The sequence below is a fragment of the Setaria viridis genome, chromosome 3 (genome assembly GCF_005286985.2).
Source record: "Setaria viridis chromosome 3, Setaria_viridis_v4.0, whole genome shotgun sequence".
NCBI classification, from domain to species: Eukaryota; Viridiplantae; Streptophyta; class Magnoliopsida; order Poales; family Poaceae; genus Setaria; species Setaria viridis.
This window is the reverse complement of record NC_048265.2, coordinates 38,298,589-38,321,848: the sequence shown is the minus strand read 5'-3', so window position 1 is coordinate 38,321,848 and position 23,260 is coordinate 38,298,589. Positions and strand designations below refer to the sequence as shown.

General features: G+C 45.2%; 1 long non-coding RNA gene across 1 annotated transcript; it reads right to left on the bottom strand.

The window, feature by feature from the left end:
- Window positions 1-5,652: 5,652 nt before the first annotated feature.
- LOC140222123 (uncharacterized) lies at window positions 5,653-6,489 on the bottom strand. Its single transcript, XR_011897673.1, has 3 exons — window positions 6,338-6,489; window positions 6,080-6,253; window positions 5,653-6,007 (listed from the first exon to the last, which is right to left on the bottom strand). It is a non-coding gene; the product is annotated as an uncharacterized lncRNA (long non-coding RNA).
- Window positions 6,490-23,260: the final 16,771 nt, after the last annotated feature.

Below are 23,260 nucleotides of genomic sequence, written 5' to 3'. Positions count from 1 at the left end.
GCTCTTTCTCAGCTGGTGGTGAGCAGGGAGAAATCGACGATGACCCATATAGACGACCTTCTTACAGTGCTTCAAGTACATGCTGTCTGTGTCGTCTAAACAGTGGGTGCATGCCCGATATCCCTTATTTGTCTATCCTGAAAGGTTACTCAATGCAGGCCAATCGTTGATGGTTACGAACAACAGTGCTCGTAGATTAAAGATCTCTTGTCTATCCTCATCCCACACACGTACACCTTCTTCCTTCCAGAGCTGTAAAAGGTCATCAACCAACGGCCTTAGGTACACGTCAATGTCGTTGCCGGGTTGTTTTGGGCCTTGGATAAGCGCCGGCATCATAATGAACTTCTGCTTCATGCACAGCCAAGGAGGAAGGTTGAACATACAAAGGGTCACAGGCCAACTACTATGGCCACTACTCAACTCACCGAATGGATTGAATCCATCAGTGCTTAAACCAAACCTTATGTTCCTTGCTTCACTTTCAAAGTCTGGGAATGTTCTATCAATTGATATCCCCTATGCCCCATCTGCGGGGTGTCTCAGCATCTCATCTTCCTTACGGTTTTCTTTGTGCCATCGCATCAACTTAGCATTCGCCTTGTTCCTGAACAAGCGCTTCAAGCGTAGTATTATAGGGAAATACCACATCACCTTCACGGGAACTCTCTTCTTGGGAGACTGCCCCTCAACATCACCAGGATCATCTCGCCTGATCTTATACCGCAGGGCTTCGCAGACGGGACAAGCATCCAATTTCTCGTATTCATCACCACGATAGAGGATACAGTCATTAGGGCATGCGTGTATCTTCTGAACATCCAATCCGAGAGGGCAAATAATCTATTTAGCTTCATATGTTGTGGACGGTAATTCATTATTCTCGGGGAGAATCTTCTTGACAATGTTCAACATCCCCTGAAATGCCTTATCGGACACACCATTTTTTGCCTTCCATTGCACAAATTCTAGTGTCGTACCTAGTTTTTTATGGCCCTGCTGGTAACCTGGGTACAACAATTTTTGATGATCATCTATCATGCGCTGCAACTTTGCTGCTTCCTTCTCAGTTTCGCAATCTCTGTATGCATCTCGTATCACCTGACCAAGGTCATCAGTAGGGCCATTTTCTGCAAACCCATCTTCATCAGCCTCGCCCATTGTAGTACCTGCAAAAGCTTGGCCTGCAACCCAATCCGGAATGGTGTCATCTTCCTCCTCCTCCTCGCCATCTTCCATTACGACCCCTAGTTCACCGTGCTTGGTCTAAACCAAATAGTTAGGCATGAAACCGTATTTAAACAAGTGGCTATGAATAGTCCCCCAGAAATTCTTTGAATACTCCTTCTTGTTATTGCATTGGAAGCATGGACAACATACGAACCCATTCACTGGCTTGTTTGCTTTGGCCACTTCGAGAAAATAATGCAAGCCATCAATAAACGCCTTGCTCCGCCTGTCTGCATTATACATCCATTGCCGGTCCATCTGCATCGTATTACGCATGAAAATGGATTACACTTGACAATGGATTACGCGTGAAAATCGATTAAAGATCCAAACAACATGGTACAATACAACAACATGAAGATCCAAATACACATATTTAAATTAAAGTCCCAAACAACATGATACAATACAACAAGTCATCCACTAGTTATTATCAAGGAGGACTTTAAGCATCCTTGGACGGTGAAGACGAAGGTTCCGCTGACCCAACCTCATCCTTAGGTTTATTTGTGCCGCCTGAAACGGTAGTACTAAGTGGACGTGAAACACCCGGGACTGAGGGTGGAGCATAACGACCACCAAAAGGAGGTTCCTGACCTGCGGCAACAGCTTCTTCATGACGTTGCTGCAAATAATGAAGCATTGCTTTTTCCAGCACGCTCGTTTTCTTCGGCTTATGCTGAGGGCCAACTATGATTTTCCCCTTGCCGAAATAGGAACCACGATCGCCCCCACCATCGCCACTTCCTCCAGTAGCAGAAGCCATCTATGTACAAAAATTATTACCTTAACACTGCATAAGTTGTTGAACTTGAAGACCGTGATCATCTCGCGAGCATGTCCTCAACTGGGCGGCACCGCACTTCATCATGAAATAGGTTAGATTCTATGGAAAAGGGGACACGGTCACGATGTCCGTATCCACTCTTTCTCGTAGAATCGACCCTCCTTCTTGACATACGTTGCTGCTCGGCAGAGAACATCCTATGCAAGATGACCCCGGTATGCAAGTTCAACAAGTATGGATTTGAAAAACCTTATTGAATTTGATAAGTTCAACAAGTAGCAGAAGTCATCTATGTACAAAAATTCTTTCCTTACCATTACACAAGTTGTTGAACTTGAAGACCGTGATCATTTCGCGAGCATGTCCTCAACTGGGCGGCACCGCACTTCGTCATGAAAGAGGTTAGATGCTACGGAAAAGGGGACACGGTCACGATGTCCGTATCCACTCTTTCTCGTAGAATCGAACCTCCTTCTTGACATACGTTGCTGCTTGGCGGAGAACATCCTAGCAGAAATGAACACGGTATGCAAGTTCAACAAGTATGGATTTAAAAAACCATATTGAATTTTATAAGATAAACCATCTAGACAAGGTAGCATCATTTTTAAACCACTGCAATAATGCATACTATATATGACACATCAATCTCCCTCACATTCTAGCTCAAAATACCTCTCCATTTTTCTACTTCATCATCACATTCTAGCAAATAATCTTTCCATCTCCAAAGCATAAATCAAAGCATAACACGAGGATGAAGTAGCAAACCTTCACAACACTTGTGTTGGCCGAGTGAAATTCCCACGAAAATGAGGGAAAAAACTTCGGGCAGCACCTCCCTTGCTTCGGCACCACCGGAGAGTAGGTGAAGCTCAGCTCTCTCTGTCAATGTGCTGGACTGGCTCGGGCTGGAGGAGGAAGAAAGATCTTGGCTGTATATAATGGGGATGAGTTTTTATCCCGGTTAAAAACTTCAACCGAGACAAAAAGGAACACCTTTTGTCCTGATTGAATGGTTAGTCCCGGTTGGAAGCTCCAACCGGGACAAAAGGGACACCCTTTTATCCCGGTTGGAGGCTCCAACCGGGACTAAACTTTTTATCCCGGTCCTTTTATCCCGGTTGGAGCCTCCAACCGGGATAAAAGGGTGCCGCCACCGACAGCCCTTCACTAGCCGTTGCAACCGGGACTAAAGGGGGGCTTTTAGTCCCGGTTGCAATTACCAACCGGGACTAACTCTCCCCTCCATTTTTGCCTACCGTGGCGCACCCCCTTTTGTCCCGGGCCAACTTTAAACCGGGACAAAAGGGGGCGCATCGAAAGCCAATTCTCTACTAGTGAATTCCATTATAGTGTAATTAAATTGGACAAAAGTTCCAGTCCAATCCTATCTGCTCACTAAACTTCAAGGTCCATTAGAACTATCAAATTTACCAATAATCTCTCCATCCCAAAATTGTAAGGTACTGTTGGTTTTAAAGGATAGATTAAAAAGGAACGAAGATGCATGTGTCCTTCGCTCGGTCAGAACTAACTGACCAGCTAAAATCAAAGAATACCCCCCAATAAAATTTGCCATAAGTCTTTAACGTGATATAATGCTGTAGTCTTAATTAACCTCAAATCCCTTATATTTCTAGATGAATTCAGACACAAGGATCCCTTATATTGAAGGGAGTAGGATTTAAGAAACGCAAGGTTACTTTGTGAGGCGCCGGTTCCTATCACAACCATTAGAACATTTTAGGAGAATATTTTTGCTCATTACCAGCAGTAAATGGATCCTCTTTAGGATTTTCCAAATAGCAAAGGGTGTTTTAGTCTATCTAAAACATTTCTCATGAGTTATTTACTAAGTGGCTGATGGTTTATTTGGTTGGGGATTTGGTTTCCACCTCATGAAGTGTCCAAATTTCACTATATAACCCTCAGCCATTCAAGGAAAAAAAATAATGAGAAACCTGTAATGCCCTTGGCCATTTGAGAAAACTCTCGTTGCTAATTTAAGTATGCAAAATTAGAGTGGTAGAATAAATTTAATGGTTAATGATATTACGAGAATTACACGATCCTCATTACAATTCTAGATATGTAAATAAGCAGATAAATGATGTATTCATGAGTGAAGAATATGTCTTGTTTTGTTGCGATGTTCAGAATATATACATGTCCTTTTCATTTCATCATACTCCCTCCAAATCCTATTCCAGCTCATGGAAAACCCAACTTGCCACCAACGCAACATGCACAATTTCGTGACCCAGGCGGTGTTCTTGTTAATTCTTGAACTGGATACTGATCTCAAGCATCACTACGGGAAACAGAAACTTTGCCAAGTGCCCGGGGCACTCGGCAAAGGCCTAAAAACACTCGGCAAAGGCTTTGCCGAGTGTAACACTCGGCAAAGAGCACACGGCAAATTTTGTGTCGGCAAAGACTAGTTTGCCGAGTGTCAAAACTCGAGCACTCGGCAAACATTTTGCCGACGAACACTCGGCGAAAAGATGTACTCGGCGAAATGCGCGCTGACGGCGTCGGGGTAACGGCGGGTTTGCCGAGTGCCAGACGGGACGCACTCGGCAAACACCGGGTCTTTGCCGAGTGCCAACACTCGGCAAAGACCGGACCTTTGCCGAGTGTCACTGACTGGGCACTCGGCAAACCCGGTTTTTTTGCCGTGTGCCGCGTCCCGGGCACTCGGCAAAGATCCGGTCTTTGTCGAGTGTTGGGGTTGGCACTCGGCAAAGCCGCCTGCCCCTTTGCCGAGTGCCTCGCGCCTGGCACTCGGCAAAGACCCATTGTTTGCCGAGTGCCTTGCCCCTAGCACTCGGCAAACAAGCTTTGCTACACCTGGGAAATGCCCCTTTGCCGAGTGTTAAGGCCAAAACACTCGGCAAAGGCCCCTCTTTGCCGAGTGTTACACTCAGCAAAGTGACCAGAACCCCCCCTTTTCGACATTTTGCCACGTATAACGGACCCCTCTCAATTCACAATACACATATCACAGGCATTTGTAATAAACAACCACATGGATAATTCACAACCACAGGCATAATTCATAAACACCACAGGCATAATTCAACATAAGCACGAAATAATCCATAAATCCAAGTTCTTGTCACAATTTAGTTTCCACATTGTTCACAACCAAGTCTACTTCCGTGGAGGCCTAGGAGACCACTGCGACAAATCTTGATCTTCATTATTCGAAGCCGCCGATTGATTCTGCACATAGGATAGGACATTCTGAGGTAACATCTAAAGTTGTCAAATTTAAACTATTGAATCTTAAGCACAATGTGTCAAGTGACTCACAGGAGTAGTCGTGGGTGGCTGAGGCGGAGGGAACATCATCGGCGGTGGCGGAGGCAAAGACTGTCCCATGCTCGAAGCAAAGTTCTGCATGTACTGGAACATCTGCTCCATCCTAATCCGGTTTTCCTCCTCCATCCTCCGCCGCATTTCCTCCATCTGCGCCTTAATCTCCTCTTGTTTCTTCCTTGATTCTTCCACCTGGGCCTACAATATTTCATTGCAATGTTATAATGCAAAGCTAAAGTATAACAACAAACGAACGATGAATGGAAGAGAAAGAACCTGTAGAGCCTCCATCTAGAACTGTGCAGCGGTGGGTCGTGGCCGTACCGCCGGGCTCGAGTCCGTGCTCCTAGCTCGGATCTGGGAGAGAGTGGGAGTAGAGGCCGTGTCGATGACGCCGTCGCCAATCCAATATCGGCCATGCTTCTTGCCTCCTCCCACCCTCATCACGATTTCTCCATCAATGTCCTCGGAGCTCGGATCGAAGTCTGGCCCGTGAACCTCCCTAGCCATCTTTGTATACTCGCTGACGCGGCTGTGTATGCTAGGGTGGCTGTACGCCTCGGATGGGTCGTCTGGGTTGAAATCTATATCGGCCGTCGCCTTGCCCTTTTTGGAGAGGACCCATGCCTTGAGCTGGGAGCAAGGTCGGCCATCATGTGACGCCGACTGCGGCAAAATATAAAATCATTAAAAATTACGTAGAACTGAACGTTACAATAAAGAATTGAAGTTGCATACCCATTTTTCTCTATATTCATCAAGGCTTAGGCTGCCTTGATGGTGTGGTGCAGTCGGCATCTGCAAACACCGCTGCCGGCAAGCAAGGTGGTTCTCCAACCACCCGGGCTCCAACCACACGTCGACCATCCTCTCCCAGCACGGCATATGCGCACGACACCACCACGGAGGCACCTACATCATCAAGCGTGTGACATATGAAACAAGAAAATAAGCCTAATTAATCAGAAATAGTAAGCATCAACGTTCTTTACTTACCCTCATGAATTGGTCCTTAGTCATGTTCATTGTTCTTGCCTCCTCTTTTCTAACCTTCATATATCTGTATTGAGCGTTGAATTCGATGATGGCCTGGATGCGCGCCTCGTAATGCATGTCCTTCACGAGCTTCTTGGCGGCTACATCACAGACGGCCTTCGCCTTGGCCTCGAACCCCTCCTAGCATCTATAGAAGTCCTGCATATACACGCGTATACAGTTATTATTTCAAGAATGTCGAAAGTAGGTGATGTATTGAGCAATTTAGTACGAGGAGTACTTACCCACAGCTCGGCCTTCACCCGCTCCGCTATGTTGGGGAATCTTCTCTGTTGACGATCAGGGACGTCAGGGGCGGCGACGTAGTGGTCCCACGTGTAGGCCGGCTGCAACTGTCCGGCGTACACCACCAAGCCAGGGAAGTGAACCCTGCACAAAAGGCCAAGGATACCGTTGGCCTTACGGTAATGGTCACCCCCACTGAGCTTAATCCAACTCCTGCACAAGTCATTAAGGCCCCGTTTGGGTCCAAGGAATTGGAATCTATTTAATGGAGTAGGCTAATTTATGTTGGAATGTGGCATTCCACAACTTTCCAAAGTTTAGATATAAGCCTATCTTAAATTCATGGGGTGGGAGATGGAAATTGATTCTATAGATTATGGTTATTAGATGGAATTCAATTCTTATTGCACGCTCTTAGACTCGCTTCTCTATAGTAGAAGTGCAGCATACAAGTATCTCTCCCATATCACCAACTATAATATACAACTATATTCCACATACAATTATATTAGCTTAATTAATTTGTGTCTAAATTATGATTATTAGGATGGAATTCAATTCCAATGATCCAAACGGGGCCTAATATGAATTATTAGTTTTTGTAACTTTCAACATAAGAACAATATTAAGAATATTTAAAGTTACTTACTTGGTCCCAACCGGTTTAATCAGCGGGCGTAAATGCTCAGGTATCGGCCACTTCGGGAGGGATGAGGGACCTCGCAACCATATCTTGGACTAGGCATCCCCTGCCTCCCCGTCCCCCTCCTGCTCCTGCTGCTCCTCCTCCTCCGCATCCTCGTCCCTAGAGGCGTGTGCGGAAGGTACCTCCTCCTCCTCCTCCTCCTCCACCTCAGGTTCAAACGACGGGGGCCTCGCCGCTTTACCCTTCCCTCGAGGCCTCTGGACCACCACCTCCTCCTCCTCCTCCTCCTCCTCCTTTTCAACCCTACGTCGAGGCCTGCCTCGACGCCTCCCTCGACCGCTCCCTGAACGTGGCCCTGATCCTGAACCAGTCCCTGCCGCGGCCAGTCTCTCGCAAATCAACGTGAGCTTCCTCATACCGCCCACCATTGCTTAATGACCTGCAATTAAAAAGAGTACACGAGTCAGCATAGGCAAACAAAACATAATTACAGGCCTATGCAAATTATAATTAAATTATAACTAAATTAGTACGAATCATACATGTATTAGAAATAATCATCATGATCGGGATTAGCTGGATCATAAGTCTCATCATCACTATCACGCGTGTCGATATAGTCAAGCTCGTGCTCCGAAGAAGGAATGTCGTCATCACTGTCATTATCTAACTGTAATCGTTGAGGTAATTCTAAGTCCTTCACATTCTGAACCTCATCTCCACCGTCCTCTGCAGCAACCCTCTCGTTGTTTACTTCCATTCCGATCGCTTCGGTTAAATCTATCACAAAACTCCCTTCGAGCCCATCTTCTTGGAATAACTCTCCTTCGTACGTGTCGGAGTCTATATTGTAATCTTCATTGTTTGGTACAGGTAGTTTACCGTGTGGCGATACCTTGTACACAACATCCCAACCCTTAAGACGGTTGTCGGTTTGGCACGGGTATGACAAATAATAAACTTGCGTGGCCTGTTGAGCCACAATATAGACATCGTCTCCTGGTAACCTGGATGACTGTCGAATTTCGACTAGCACAAGAATATATTATGTCATTGAAATAGGACGCCGGGTGGGAGATTCAGGGGGATAACGAAAATGGGCCAACAGGTGTACGGGGCGGCCGCCATTCCATAAGGATTGAACCCATCAGTTGCCAACGCAACGCGTACGTTACGGGCCTCTAGAGCTTTTGCAGGATAAATCGCATCAAAGCTTCTCCAGGCTTCAGCATCGGATGGGTGTACCAGCTTCTCAGGATTATAGCGACGGCCATTTTTGTGCCATGTCATCTGTTTCGCGGATTCTTCAGTCATGAAAAGCCGTTGGATCCTCGGTATGAAAGGAAGATACCGTAGAACCTTCACAGGAATTGCGAGCTGCTTTTTCTGACCGTCACCATAGTCAACCTCCAGAAATCTAGACGATTCGCACTTCACACAGTATTTTGCTTCCGCATACTCTTTCCTAAATAAGATGCATCCCTTCGGGCAAGCATGTATATGCTCGTATGGCATCTTAAGTGCACGAAGGAGTTTCTGTGCCTCATACATGCTCTTTGGCAAGATGTGACCAACCGGGAGCAGGCTTCCAAAAACTGTCAACATAATATCAAACGCGTCTCGACTCAAACTAAACTGAGACTTCACAGCCATTAGGCGTGCAATGGCATCTAGCTGAGAAACCTTGGTATGGCCGTGAAGGGGTTGCTGTGCCGCAGACAACATTTCGTAATAAGCCTTAGCGGTAGCCTCTGGCTCCTCCTCCCTACGTGCCTCTTCGAAGTGTGCTTCATGATAGTCATTTAACATGTCTCCCACCCCGGCATCATCATCAAATTCCTCGATACGTTGTCTCAAGACCTCCTCTCTCCCACGGTCAGATTCACCATGGTAGATCCACCTGGTGTAGTCTGACGTAAATCCGTTCTTCACTAGATGTTTGCCCATGTCTAGCTTGGTTTGTCGACGCATGTTTCCACATTTGCTGCACGGACACCAAGTCGATCGAGCTCCATTGACACTTGCAAACGCCCGTTCCAAGAAAGCATCCGTCTTGTCAAGCCATACATTGGTCAACGTATTCTGACTAGTGCGACCCGTGTACATCCACTGACAATCCTCCATCCTCTACCATTTAAATAAGTAATACAAAATTCACATTGCATATACACGTCCCTATATTGTCTACTAGGTAAATATAGGTCCTAATCCCACCCGAGGATGTGTAGGTGGGTTTAGTATCCATGGTCTACTCCGACCCGAGATAAAATTTCGGCAGCACATTCCCGCTGTTCTCCAAATACACATCCTTGATAGGAGATTGTGTATCTGGAGAACAACAGGGAGGTGCTGCCGAAACTCTATCTCGGACCGAAATAGATCAAGGATACTAAACCCACCTACACATCCTCGAGCTGTCCAAAAAACGTGGACAATTCGAAACAGATACGATTATAGATATGCAAAGATCTGCATATTTCCAACCGTATCTCTTTCGAACGGGAGACGGCTAACTAGGTTACGTGATATACGAACATTATACGGAAAGAGAGGTGTAGCATGCCTCACCTTGCTATCCTGCAAAGTGATGAGTCGAGGACGGTCCTTGTAAGCCTCTCCTGCAACAAAAGAAACAAAGCATTGTTTAAGTCAAAATTTCGGCAGCAACTCCCCTGCACGGGGAGGTTTCCAAAACCTGCAACATAATAAACGACACGATAGCCGACAACCACAATCTCACCAAAGAGTTGGCACGATGGCCAACAACCACAACCACAACCAACCACACCTCTATTCTTTTCAACATTTTCTAATTTCTACTCTTCCTTCTTCTCGAATTTTCTAAATCCATGCCTCTAATTTCTAAAATAAATGCTACCACATCCTACCACCTCTCTAATATTTTCAACATTTAATTTCTAATTTCTAATTTCATGCATACTCTAATTTATGACGTGTAGCGGCATAGAAACTTACCGGAGGGGCGACGGCCACGAATAGAGGAGCGGGGGCGGCCGGGGACCGGTGCGGCGGCCGGACAGGGGCGGCCGGGGGCCGGTGCGGCGGTCGGACAGGGGCTGGCCGCGGGGGGCCGGCGCAGGCGGCCGGCCGGGGGCGCAGGGGAGGCCGGCCGGGGACGCAGGGGAGGCCGGGGGCGCAGGGGAGGCCGGGGGGCTGGCGGCCGGTGCCCGGATCCCAACGCGGGCGGGCGGCGGCGGCGGCACGGCCGGGCGGCGACGGCGCAGGGCGGCGGCGCAGGCGGGCGGGCGGTGCGGGGCGGCGGCGCGGGCGCGGGGGGCCGGGCGGCGGCGGCGTCGCGGGCGCGGGGGGCCGGGCGGCTGCGGGCGCGGGCGTGTGCGTGTGGCTGTTGGTGTGCGTGTGGCCGGGCGTCAGGCGCGCGGTGTGCTAAGTGTGCGTAGGCCCACTTTGCCGAGTGCTCCTGATCTAGCACTCGGCAATTGCCGAGTGCTAGATCAGGAGCACTCGGCAAACAAATTTTTTTTTTAATTTTTTTTTTGGATTTCAAAGTGCGGCTGGCAGGTGGACCGCGGCGATGTTTGCCGAGTATCCCAAGTTTGACACTCGGCAAATTGGCTCTTTGCCGAGTGCCATCCCTTGACACTCGGCAAATCAGTACTATTATTTCATGTCAAACTAGTTTTATTAATTAAAAGAATGTAAAGTTTGCAAAAACCTAGTCAAATTCACTAAACATTGCGTATTTCATTTTTTAAGTAATATTGTTCCATCATTTTATGGATTATAGCTCATATTAAATTTATATCTATTAAATTCATATACGTGCAATTAATGAATAAAAATTACCAAACGGATCTGAAAAATTCCCAAAATTTGACATGAACCAATCTATGTTCTCTATAGCCTATAAAAAAAATTGGACTCAATGAGAAATACATGTATCGATTCGTCTCAAAATCTTACCAGATCCTTCCAACTTCTACGAATCCTCTCGGGAGATGCTTCGAATTCTAAACATCATATGTCAAAACCTGTGCGAAACCTTGTCAATTTTTTACCACAGCCTCTGCATATGAAATCATAGCATCTTGCAAAATCTCATGATTTTCAAACTTTGTTTGTATTTTTGAGAATTAAACAATCATTTGGCCACACGTTCGTAGTCATGTTTCCTTAGCAAAATGTTCGAAATTTCTTTTCATTTTCTGGGTGAGACCTCAATTTGGACTCACTAACATGAATATGATTTTTCCACTCATATTATTCCATTATTCCAACCACCTGCAGTTCAAATTTGACTTAAATCAAAAAATTACTCTAAATGAAATTAATTGATTAAATATAGCAAACAGGTCAAAAAATAGTCCACCTTCTACCATGCAGTGCCAAATGCCATACATGTGGAGTGTAAAAAGTTTGGAGGGTGGAGGAGGGAAAAAAAATTACTTTTGCCGAGTGTGTCAAAAGACACTCAGCAAACCCTATAGTATGCCGAGTGTGCCCCCTAGCACTCGGCATACTATAGGGTTTGCCGAGTGTCATATCACGACACTCGGCAAACTAGTGGCTTTGCCGAGTGCCCCCCATAGACACTCGGCAAAGCCTAACGTCCGTCACGGAGCCGCGCCGGCGGCGGCACGGGGAACTCACGTGCTCGTCAGTTTGCCGAGTGTCCATCTTTGCCGAGTGCCTCGTGGGTGTTTGCCGAGTGTTTTTTTGGCGGCACTCGGCAAACCGGTCCTTCGCCGAGTGTATTATGTTTGCCGAGTGTTTTTGGTAGTGCACTCGGCAAACCGGTCCTTTGCCGAGTGCCCGAAGTAATACACTCGGCGAAGAAATTACACTCGACAAATTCGAGGTTTCCCGTAGTGCATATTGTGGTTTACTGATTTCAGTCCAAGCAGTTTTATGTCTAATGACAAATAGTTATCTTAGGAAATTTAGAATATCTTAGTAATTTAGTGCCTCTGAATATTCTTAGGAAGTTTTTGGAATCGTGTTAACCCTTTTGACACTATACATTTGTTATATAAGTTCCTTACAGGTGACTGGTGGCAATTGATGTGGTGGTCTTGAGGGGGGGGGGGGGGGGGGGGGGGGGGGGGGGGGGGCTGGGGTTAGTGGCATGTACTGAAGTCTAGATTAATGCAAGAAATAGGTGTAAATTCTTGGCCCCTGAAAAAATCAGAATAATTAGTTTATGCTCATATTGTATTTTTTTATAAATGGCGTGAACTTGACCCATGGAAAGGGGTCTAAAGAGACAAAGCACTTCATCTTCATGTCAAATGTTTGATCACCCAAGTCCGTCATTGCACCAAAACTCCTTGTGGACACCTGGACATATATCAATCAACAAAATGACACAAACCCTAACAAGGACATTTTCTCTTCTGGACACAAGGTAAATTTGTTCTTGACAACGACATATTTGTGTTAACTGGAGGCAAGACTATGCATTGAAATGGACTCAGATTACTTTAGTTGTTCCCATTCCCTTCGCCTCATACATTAATTTGTTCCTGGATGAATTGGAGAGGCGCGCCCATACTGACTAAGATATACTCCCTCCGTTCCAAATTGTAGGTCGTTTTGGCTTTTCTAGGTTCATAGATATTATTATGCATCTAGATATAGTGTATGTCTAGATGCATAATAATATCTATGAATCTAAAAAAGCTAAAACGACCTATAATTTGGAACGGAGGGAGTATTACAATTGACAGGTCACACATTAATTTGTGCTAGAGAGGGGTTCACATCCTATATATGATTCTATATTGATTTAATATTTAAATGCATGGATACACATTGTTATGAACCTAAATATTAATATGTTTGTTATGTACTATATTTATTACATTCCCTTCTAACATTGCTTCCTGAAAGCGTGAAATCAATGACACCTAACCCTAATTAAATGGACAGCTCTCAGATGGTGGAATAATTTGATCAACTACCAAATAAAGGATGACCCTGTTTATTTGTTCCTTATAATAACCACAGCAATCTAACTATATATACAATGATTTTGTTGCATTGTCTTGCAATTGACCGGATCATTGTCTACACGAAGAAATATGGATTCTATTTCTCATGTTTTTTGTTTCTGCATGATCACCTTGTTTTTCATCTCATCAGCACATGCAACCAGTCGTCAACCAAATTTTCGACTAGGTACTCACTTTTAATAATACGCTAGGAATATATCAAACTGTTTGTAAACTATTCGTATTGCATTTCAAGTGCCATGTTTTTCTAGTACTACTGAAATTTGTTGTTGAGTTATTTCCAGATGAGGGCATGGAAAAAGTCACCCAACACATTTCAACGTTGGACTATGCTGACCCAAGTCCTACTCCAGCCCCTACAAGTCCACCAATCCCACCACCTGCAAATGAACCATTTCCCGAGTCAGGTATCTTTAATCCTTTTGTAATGGGATTCAAAACACTATAAGCAATTTTACTTCCACGCATAACATATTATAATATGCTAGTTTTAACATAACTAAGAATATTATACGAATAGAATTTATTTCTGTGTTATTTTCCAGATGAGGGCGCGGAAAAAGACACGCACCAACACATTTCGACTATGGACTATGCTGATCCAAGTCCTCCTCCAGTCTTTCCAAAACCTCCAATGCCACCACCGGCGAACAACCAATTTCGTGGAGCAGGTATCTTTGTTTCTACGTGAACGGGCTTAAACATCATAAGCAAATTACTCTTACGCAAAACTTATTATCATACTCAAGCCAACATAGTCTCGTGATTTAATGCTTTTACCATGTCTTCCAATTGTGTATTGTCAATTGACATTATATGTACCTTGGATATATTCCTTACAGGTGGGGGCCGTATCTCGAGGAACACCAAGGGCAACATTTCCCAAGCTGGTCCCCCTTCTTCACACGAGACGACGCCAAGGGTTTCGATCCCTACTGGTAGCCTATTCGGAAGTCTAGTCTAGGCACAAAGCGGGTGTAAAATGAATGGCCCCAAAATAGTTCGAGACTGAACATTTAATAAGTATTACAACTGTAATCTTGCTGCTGCGTTTGTTGATGCGTTTTATGTGGTGGTTTTGATACTCTTGTGGTTGTGTTTGGTTTCCATTTCGATGGAGGTTTATATTTTCTAACGGACTGCCTCCAGGTGACTCTGATTCACCGGTACTTTAGAATTCTAGAGAAAATTTTACTGGTGTGTTTCTATCACTGTTGAAAATATAATGTAAAAATAAAAATATTAAATCCATGGTATAGCACGTCAACACTCGCCAACATACCAAAATGCCTTGGTGGAACTTTCAGAAAAAAAAATCTTGTTTCGTGGCAAAGCAAAATATTACATTGCTAACGAAAGCTGTTCCGATAGTCTGATTCAAACTGAGCGAGAAGAGGAATCTGAAAACGGTGTGCATCTGTTTTCACACCTCGCGCCAAGCCGCAATCGCTCCCGCCAAAACGAACGCGCGTCTCCTCGAAACCTTGGCGCTGCCCTCCTTAAATTCGAGCCCCGGGGAGCCCTGCCGTCAATCTCATCCCACGTCGCCGCAGGATGCCTCGCCGCTCGCCCCACGAGGACGGCCTGCCGCTTCCGCCTGGTTCGCCGCCGTTCTGTTCCTCCTCCGCCGCGGCGGTCGATGTCCCCTCCGCTCATCCTGATCCACGGCAGTGGTAAGTTAATCGATCGTGAATCCGTGATGCATTTTCGTGTGGAAGTAGGTTGATTTTTCCGGGTTCGGATCTGGGAGTAGTAACTGGCACTGACCCATACCGATTTACCCTGAGAGGGACTTGGATCTGAGAGTAGAAGATCTGAAAGTGGAAGATCGAGTTCCTCTCCATTGTTCTTGGCTAATGACCTGCACGTCCATCTCGTGTTCTCTAGAAATCATACCATTTGTATTCCTTCACATCGTTCTTGGCTCCTCCAGGATAGGTGATTCCCAGCGAGTAGAGTAAAGACCCCTATCCCTGTTTTTTCTTTTGTGAGAGCAAAATCCCGTTATCTCTGTAATACAAGATGCAGGGCAGGTGACGAGAGAGGAGTGTAAAGCTGACTGCCTGTCAAGTGTCAACTGACCAAGCCATCCGGGGGAAAGGAAAAAAAATGAAACCCAGTTATGTATTTAGCTTTTTGTAATACACATTGCAGTTTAGGGTTTCTTTTTTTTTTGCGAGGGCAGTTTAGGATTTCTGTGTTAAAATGTTACCTTCTTCCTTGGTCTGTAACTTACATTCTTGCCTGACATAACTATCCTGCTTGTGAACACTCAATGGTTTCCTGGAGTAACTTAAGTAATCTGAGATGAACATCATTTTTTAGCAGTTGCTAAACTTCCTCAATGCAATTCCATGCTTTTTATGAGGATTATTGTACTCTATATAACTTGCTATACGAGCACTGCCATGTTTTGTATTTAATATGCGCAGCAGATCTTGCTCATGAGCAATATTAATCATTTAATTGTCAAATTAGTTATATAGCTAATCTATTACAAAAGTACAACTTGGATGCTTGTGGGCTACAGTTTGACTGTATCTACAAAAGTACCTTTTAATTACTGTATCTACAGTTTGACTGCACTTTAAATTTGCATCTCACATCATCTTCTCCTTCCACAGCATGTTTGATGAATCAGACTCATCTTCATACTCAGATGATCTTGATGACACACTACGGGAAAGCTAAAAATTGCCGAGTGTATTTTTTTTGCCGAGTGTTTTTTTACGAGCACTCGGCAAACAAGCTCTTTGCCGAGTGCCAAGCCAAAAACACTCGGCAAATGAGGCTTTGCCGAGTGTCAAATAAAAAACACTCGGCAAAGCTCCCTCTTTGCCGAGTGTTAAAAAAAACACTCGGCAAAGAGGGGGCTTTGCCGAGTGTTAAAAAAGACACTCGGCAAAGAAGGGGTTTGCCGAGTGTTTTTTTCGACACTCGGCAAAAAAATAATTTTTTTTACTCTTTCCACCTTGAAATTTTTTCTACTCCCCACATACAATATGTGGTACTCAATGTTAAAGTTTAGTATATTTTTGAATTTGTTTGCTATATTTATTTAATTAATTGTATTTCAAGAAAATTTTTGGTGTAATTCAAATTTGAACCACAAGTGATTCAAATTATAGAATAAAATGAGTAGAAAAATGATATTCATGTTATTCGGCCCAATTTGAGACCTGACCCATGAAATGACAAGAAATTTCGAACATCTTATTCAGGAAACACGACCACGAACCTGTGGCGGTGGTATTTTTAAATTATAAAAAAAACAAGCAAAGTCTGAAAATCATGAGATTTGTCATGATGTGATGATATCAGGCTGTGGAAAAAAATTGAGAATGTTTTGCACATTTTGTCACGTACGATGTTTACAAACAGAAGCATTTCAGAAGAAGAATAGTAACGTTGAGAAGGATTGCATAAGATTTGGAGTCAAAATGATGGTCAAGTTTTGATTTGACTACAAAACTTTTTGTATAGTCAATAGAGAATATATATTATTTCATATAAATTTTTGACAATTTTTTAAAACTGTTAGATATTTTTTAAATTTTTTTTAAAATATCTTTGCTGAGTGTCCTAGGTTAGACACTCAGCAAACAACCCTTCACCGAGTGTCACCCTAGGACACTCGGCGACCTTTTTTTTTTCCCAACCGCAAGGCCTTATCCCCGCACCGCACCCAGCCCCCTCGATCTCCTCCGCCACTACTCCCTCACCTGTTCCTCTCTCCCCCCACCCCCGGCCCCGCGGCCCGGCGCCCCCCGGCCCGCCGCCCACGCCTCCCGCCCCGCCGCTCGGCCCCCGGCCCCGCCGCCGCCCGGCGCCCGCCCCCGCTGCCGCCCCCTTCTCCCCTCCGGATCCGGCCTCTCCTTCCCCGGCTCCCTCCCCTCCAGCCGGATCCGTGCCCCCTTCTTCCCTCCGGCGCGGATCCGGTGGCCCCCACCTCTCTCCCCTCCAGATCTGGCGCGTGGCGGTGGGCGGCAGTGGCGTGGTGGTGGGCGGCAGCGGGCGTGGCGGCCGGTGGCGGTGTGGTGGCCGTGGCCGTGGCCGGCGGCCGACGGGCGGCGGCTGTTTCTATTTTTTTTATTTTTTTCAAAAATATTTGCCGAGTGCTTTTTGACACTCGGCAAATCATTTGCCGAGTGCTCGATGTTCGACACTCGGCAACTCCACCATTTGCCGTAGGAAAGTTCGCCGAGTGCCGTTCGCCGAGTGTTACACTCGGCGAACTCTTTGCCGAGAGTTTTTGGGCCTTTGCCGAGTGCCTCAGGCACTTGGCAACCTTCCTATTTCCGGTAGTGACACTTACAACATAGATCCAACTGAAGTATATACACTGGAAGATTACTTTATGGATGATAATGTGTTTGATGCTTTGGTTGATCAGATAGCTGTAGAGCTAGAGGACAACCTTGAAGCTGCTAAAGCGGCACTATTATCTTATAGCAGAAGTAGTAGTAAGAGGAACATGGAGAGGAAACGTCTAGAGGCCCAGCAACGTCTTGCAATAGCCATAAGTGAGGGGACTCGCCATCTTAAGGAGAGGTCAGCCGCCCACCCCTATCAATTGTCAATTTAGCAAAAGAGGATCGCTAAGTCCAAACAAAACCGTAAAGACAAAGTGAAGGAATCAATGATAAGAAAAGAACTAAAGAATACTATTGAAGCCCAGGCTAAGCAGAAACAGTTCCAGCTACAGATCTCTTCAGAAAAGCTTCAATCAGCGGAACTTGAATACCAGGCAGCAAAGGAAAACATGGAGTCTAAAGCACGTGAGCTGGAGTACAAAATGCTAGATTTTTACAATGAGCTCTTAGTGGCTGAGACATCAAGGATGTCCGAGGATATTAAAGTTGAATGGTTAGAGGCCTTGAAGTGTATGAGAATGAGGCTCTTTGATAATCAGGACTAAGGTATGCTTATCTGGTTGTAAAACTGAAGTTGAACAGATTCATCCATGAGGGTGTATTCATGTTCCACTCTTCATAACCGAAATAAAAATAATGTTGTTTGAAACTCTGAAAAGTGCTTTACAAGTTGAGAACACTGAATCTGATTTGCATATTGGTAGGAACACTCATAATATTTTATTGTGTCAATGTTGTGCATTTGAATGTCAAAATCACTGCTAATTAGTGGCAGCACCATTCTTTCTCACTTTGTAGGACAGACAAGTTGAAGCATTAGCATATAATGTAGTAAATTGATTCTTGCTGAACAATGGTCTTTTTTGCAATGCTTATTGCATTCTCTAATGTTTCCACAGCATTTTTTCAGGAGACGGATTTTTGTTTGAGATGGTGAAGGATCTACTCTCTACTTCTTATTAAAAAGTTCCCATACAAATACTCTATTTGGAACACATTAGTTTATCTGGATCCTATATATCCATATCCTTCACCAGAATGTGTTTTAGAATAGGCCTCATTTTTTATGAAAAGAAAAGGTCTCATTCCTTCATGGATGTTGCATTCAACTATTTTCTTCGCTCTGAAGCTAGATATGTAATTGTCATTAAATTTAGTACCTACTGGTATCATGTAATCATTTCATTCAATCGTTTCTTCTGTCAAGGTCAAGACCACTATAATGTTTCCATTCGTAATTCTCCAATGGCCTTAGTTCTTGCATCAAATGTGACGGTGTCAATATCAGTTTACTCATTACGTGCATTGTCGTTGGCTAGTTAAATAGATGTGTGTTTTACACATGCATCTATCATATATGACTATACCTGTTCATGCGTAAATGAGTTTAACTTGCCAGTCATATATATTAGCAGGAATAATCAAGGAGGAAAAACATATATGTACAGGTTTATTCCGTTAGGCAATGTTGATTAGTGAGAAATGTGGGTTTACGAGCATTTTTTTTGTGTGGTCTGTACTGGCAAGTAATGCAGTACTTGCACTAATAAGCAACAGTTGCTTTCCAGAATTATGTAGTTTTTATCCCCAAATAGTTCAGAATTTCATTCACTAAGTGGAGCCACAAAACATAATGAAGCTTGAAAAGATGGTTAAGTTGCGACGGAACAATAAGAAGAGGATTCTCATCTGTTTTCTATTTTCTTAGGTTCATTTAATCTAAACCATACAAACATGCTCCAGGATGTTCTGCAGGAAGAACTGGGAGCACTAAGGAGAGGCCCTTTAAGAGAGACATCAGGAGAATCTTGCAAGCCCATCCTCCCCTGAACCTCATTGATATGCCAAAGCTCAACGAGGATCCAACAACGTTGCATAGTGATGATGACTAGCTTATGAATGTTCCTGGTGTCTTACATGTCTATAGTTGATGTATATAGAATCTACCTTTGCTATGAAAAGAGAAGATTTGCTGGTGCTTTGTGTAAGAGAAACAAACCATGGAGTCAAATGGGAACCGGCTGTATATATAGCTGAGTGACCGTTGCATATTGATGTCCTTGAGAGTGAAATTTATTTTTCATACGTTACTACAGGTTCACAGGTAATTTACAAAAAAAAACTTATTACCCAGCGTGTTATAAGTAAACTATTACTACCACGGTGCGAGCTCTCCCAGCTGAAAACAATCATGGTTGATAAATTATTATAGTTAAAGCGCAAATCCTCCCACCATGCAACTTGAATGGTCATATCATTTTGGTCCGACGAATTGCAAATATGCAAATGGATGCATTAACTTGTCAAATATGTATGCATGTACGGTCATATGTATATCAATGGTCATATTTTGCCATGGTGATAGACCACGTGGATTGTAGTTTTTGTCATAAATATTAATTTTATGGAGACGGCAAATCAAAATGTAAAATTGATATTCCTAAGCCTTTCAATAGCACCTCCGGTCCCTACTAGTTGCACCATTCATGCAATGCAGATGGTCAGCAAACTGGACATGGCGGGAGCCGGATGGTTGTCAAAGCAAACCTCCACATCTCTCCTTGTTATCTTGATAGAAGGAGCACCTTCGTGTTGTCCCTATCTTGTGCCAATGAGCCGTTCATGATGTGTCGCAACATACAACAACACATGTACATGTCAAAAATTTCAGTAACAATCATTACTTCACGAGATACGCGTGATCATAACCTAAGCTGTCAACCACCCTCTCGGCAAAAATTGACCCTCAACATGCGTCGTGCCAGAGAACATAAAATAGAACCGACTTGCACATACAAACCATAAAAGCAAGAGAACATGGACTAACCGTACTAAGCATTGAGGCTGCCTGATGCACATCCCAACGGTTCCATTGATGTCGCCGGTTGCTAGGAACAGTCGTTGCAGGCTAATAGACCAGCCACCGATCAATGGAACGCAAATTTGCATTTTCACCATGAGCCTGCTGCAGATATAAGCTACAGTACATGTGGCCTCCTACCATTGTAAAATATGGTAGATGGCGTCTATGACACATTTGACAAGTTACCGCGAACCTATTTGCATATTTTGCAACATGTTGTATCATGTTGTACAGTGGGTGCAATTCACTCAATTTTAAATGCAGAATTTTCTTACTAGTCTAACCAACCATTGGGTAAATTAATGATCGTGATAAATTTTCCTCGGGAAGTTTCTGCTGATTGTTCCCAGTTCTGATCTGAGAGTAGCAATTGGCCCTAACCCATGCCAGTTTATAAGATCGGGTTCCTCCCAATTGTTCTTGGCTGATAACCTGCGCATTGCATCTTGTGTTGTCTAAAACAGACCATTTCCTTTCCTTCACGTCGTTCACGGCATCGCCAGGATAAAACACAAACGTGATTACGCAATTGACGAAGGATGGAAATACTACATGAAGAAATAATATTAACCAGATGATTGCTTTTTGACGAAATTGACGAAAAAGAAAACGAAAATTGAACTTCAAATAAACGCTCAGCGCTCGCAGCTCGCCCCTGAATCCCTGACGCGCCCCTGAATCCCTGACGCGCCCCTGAATCTCTGACGCACCCCTAAATCCCTGACGCGCTCCAGACGCGATGCTCGGCGCCCGCCTCCTGCACCCGCGCGACGATGGCTCTGATCGCCTGATTGGATCGGCGGCGACACGGCCATGGAGTCAGGAGTGTATACATATACGGAGTCAGGGACGGCACATGCACGAAGCAATTTGGCAGGCATGGTACAGGCACGGAGCAATTTGGCAGACCTGATTTGGCACGGACGGGAGGCAGGCCGCAGTTGTTACACGGGGCATTTAGAAAGGCCGAAACAAAGTCCACCAACCAAACTATATGTACTAATTACCTATATAGTCTTGCCCCCCCCCCCCCCCAGCTTCATGGCCCCGAGCGGTCGCACGGCCTGCCCCTCCCTTAGAGCCGGGCAACTTTAATAACAAAGATGTCTATGTTATAACTTGTCCTCACTATAGCTAGAGGGCAACCTTGAAGCTGCTAAAGGAGGTCTATCTTATAGCAGAGGTAGTACCAAGAGGCACATGGAGAGGAAACGTGTAGAGGCCAGCAACATCTTTCAAGTGCCATAACTGAGGGGACGTGATGCCATCTTACTGTGAGGACAAGTGCCCTTAGAGCAACTTAAAAAGCTCCTTTAAAATTGTCCCAAAACTTTATTAGGGAAAAAAAACTTATCTCCAACAGCTTCCCCATTATTCCGTAGAAATGCGCGGACGCGAAAAACACCTCCGTCGCCCCACATGTATGTGCGAGTCCGGTCCTTCCCCGATCTGGCGATACGAGCTGGTGAGAGGGGGGAGATCGAGCAGGTGTGCGCCTGGGTAGCCCAGCCGGCGACATGGGATGGGCGCAGGCGGGCATCCCCTCGGTCCCCGTCACGAGCCATTTTGCTCCATCCCTCCCGCGGCGCGAGGAGAGGCCGGCGCGGCGTGAGTTGAAGGCAGGGTCGGCCAAGCTCCACGAGCAGCGCGACCATGGCCAATTGTGGCAAGCTCCGCAGGCGGCGTGGCCAGGGCTAGCAGGGGGTTGAGCTCTGCGCGCGGTGCTAGAAGGGCCGACAGGGATGGTGAGCGGGCGGCTAGGGGCTCGCGTGCTCCGCCGTGGGCATGGGCGAGCTCCTCCAACTACGGCACGAGCTTCTTTTTTATGAGCTGTGCGAGCTCTGGCTGTGAACCCTGATAAGCTTCTGCTCATCTCTTTTTACGGGGATTTTGATCAATATCAGTTCAACCATTGAGCTCCAATCCAAGTACAGGCAAGGCACGGAGCAGAGCTGCAGGCCGGCATGGTCAAGCACAGGTGCGGGGAGGATTGGAGGCGCGTGCGGATCGGTTGGAGGAAGAAGAAGAAAAAAAAATGAGATAGGGAGAGAGCAGGGAGGTGCCGGGCTGAGCCCAATTACGATGATATGGTCTGTTTTAAAATATTGGGGCCTAGTTATTAGCGATCTGCTGTGGATTGATATATTTTTTGGGAAAATTTTTTTGGAAGAGCTCCTAATACATAGTTTTGGGGAATAACTTTTTAGAAAACTTTTGGAGTTACTCTTAACCGCTATCAGTTCTCACTTTGGCAAAAAGGGCATCACTAAGTTCAAACACAATTGTAAAGACTAATTGAAGGAAACAGTCACGAGAGTCCAAAATGCTAAATTTAACAACGGGGATGACCAAGAATATAATAGTTAATCGGTTAAAGGCCTTGAAATGTACGAGAAAGAGGCTCTATGATAATCAGGACTAAGCAATTCCATATAATATGGCATAAAGGGGATTGAGAGGAAAAAACATCCAGCAGATCACCTTTCTAATCCACCTTCTCTTTATTTTTTAGTCAATCCCCTTTAATCCTTCCCCTCTCTGCTTTAGAAAGGGAACAAATCCCTCTCCCATTTCCTCCTTTTTGGATCTTGGACACCTTTCTGCTCTCACACGCGCGGTGCGACTCTGCCGCTCGCACCAAGGTCCAGAGAGTGCTGGCCGTCCGCTCGCCCCAGCCCATCTCTCGTAACTGCCCGTTACCCAACCCCTGCCTGTCCCAACCATGCGCGACGGTGGCAATGAGCTCTGCGCCATTTGAGTGTGAAA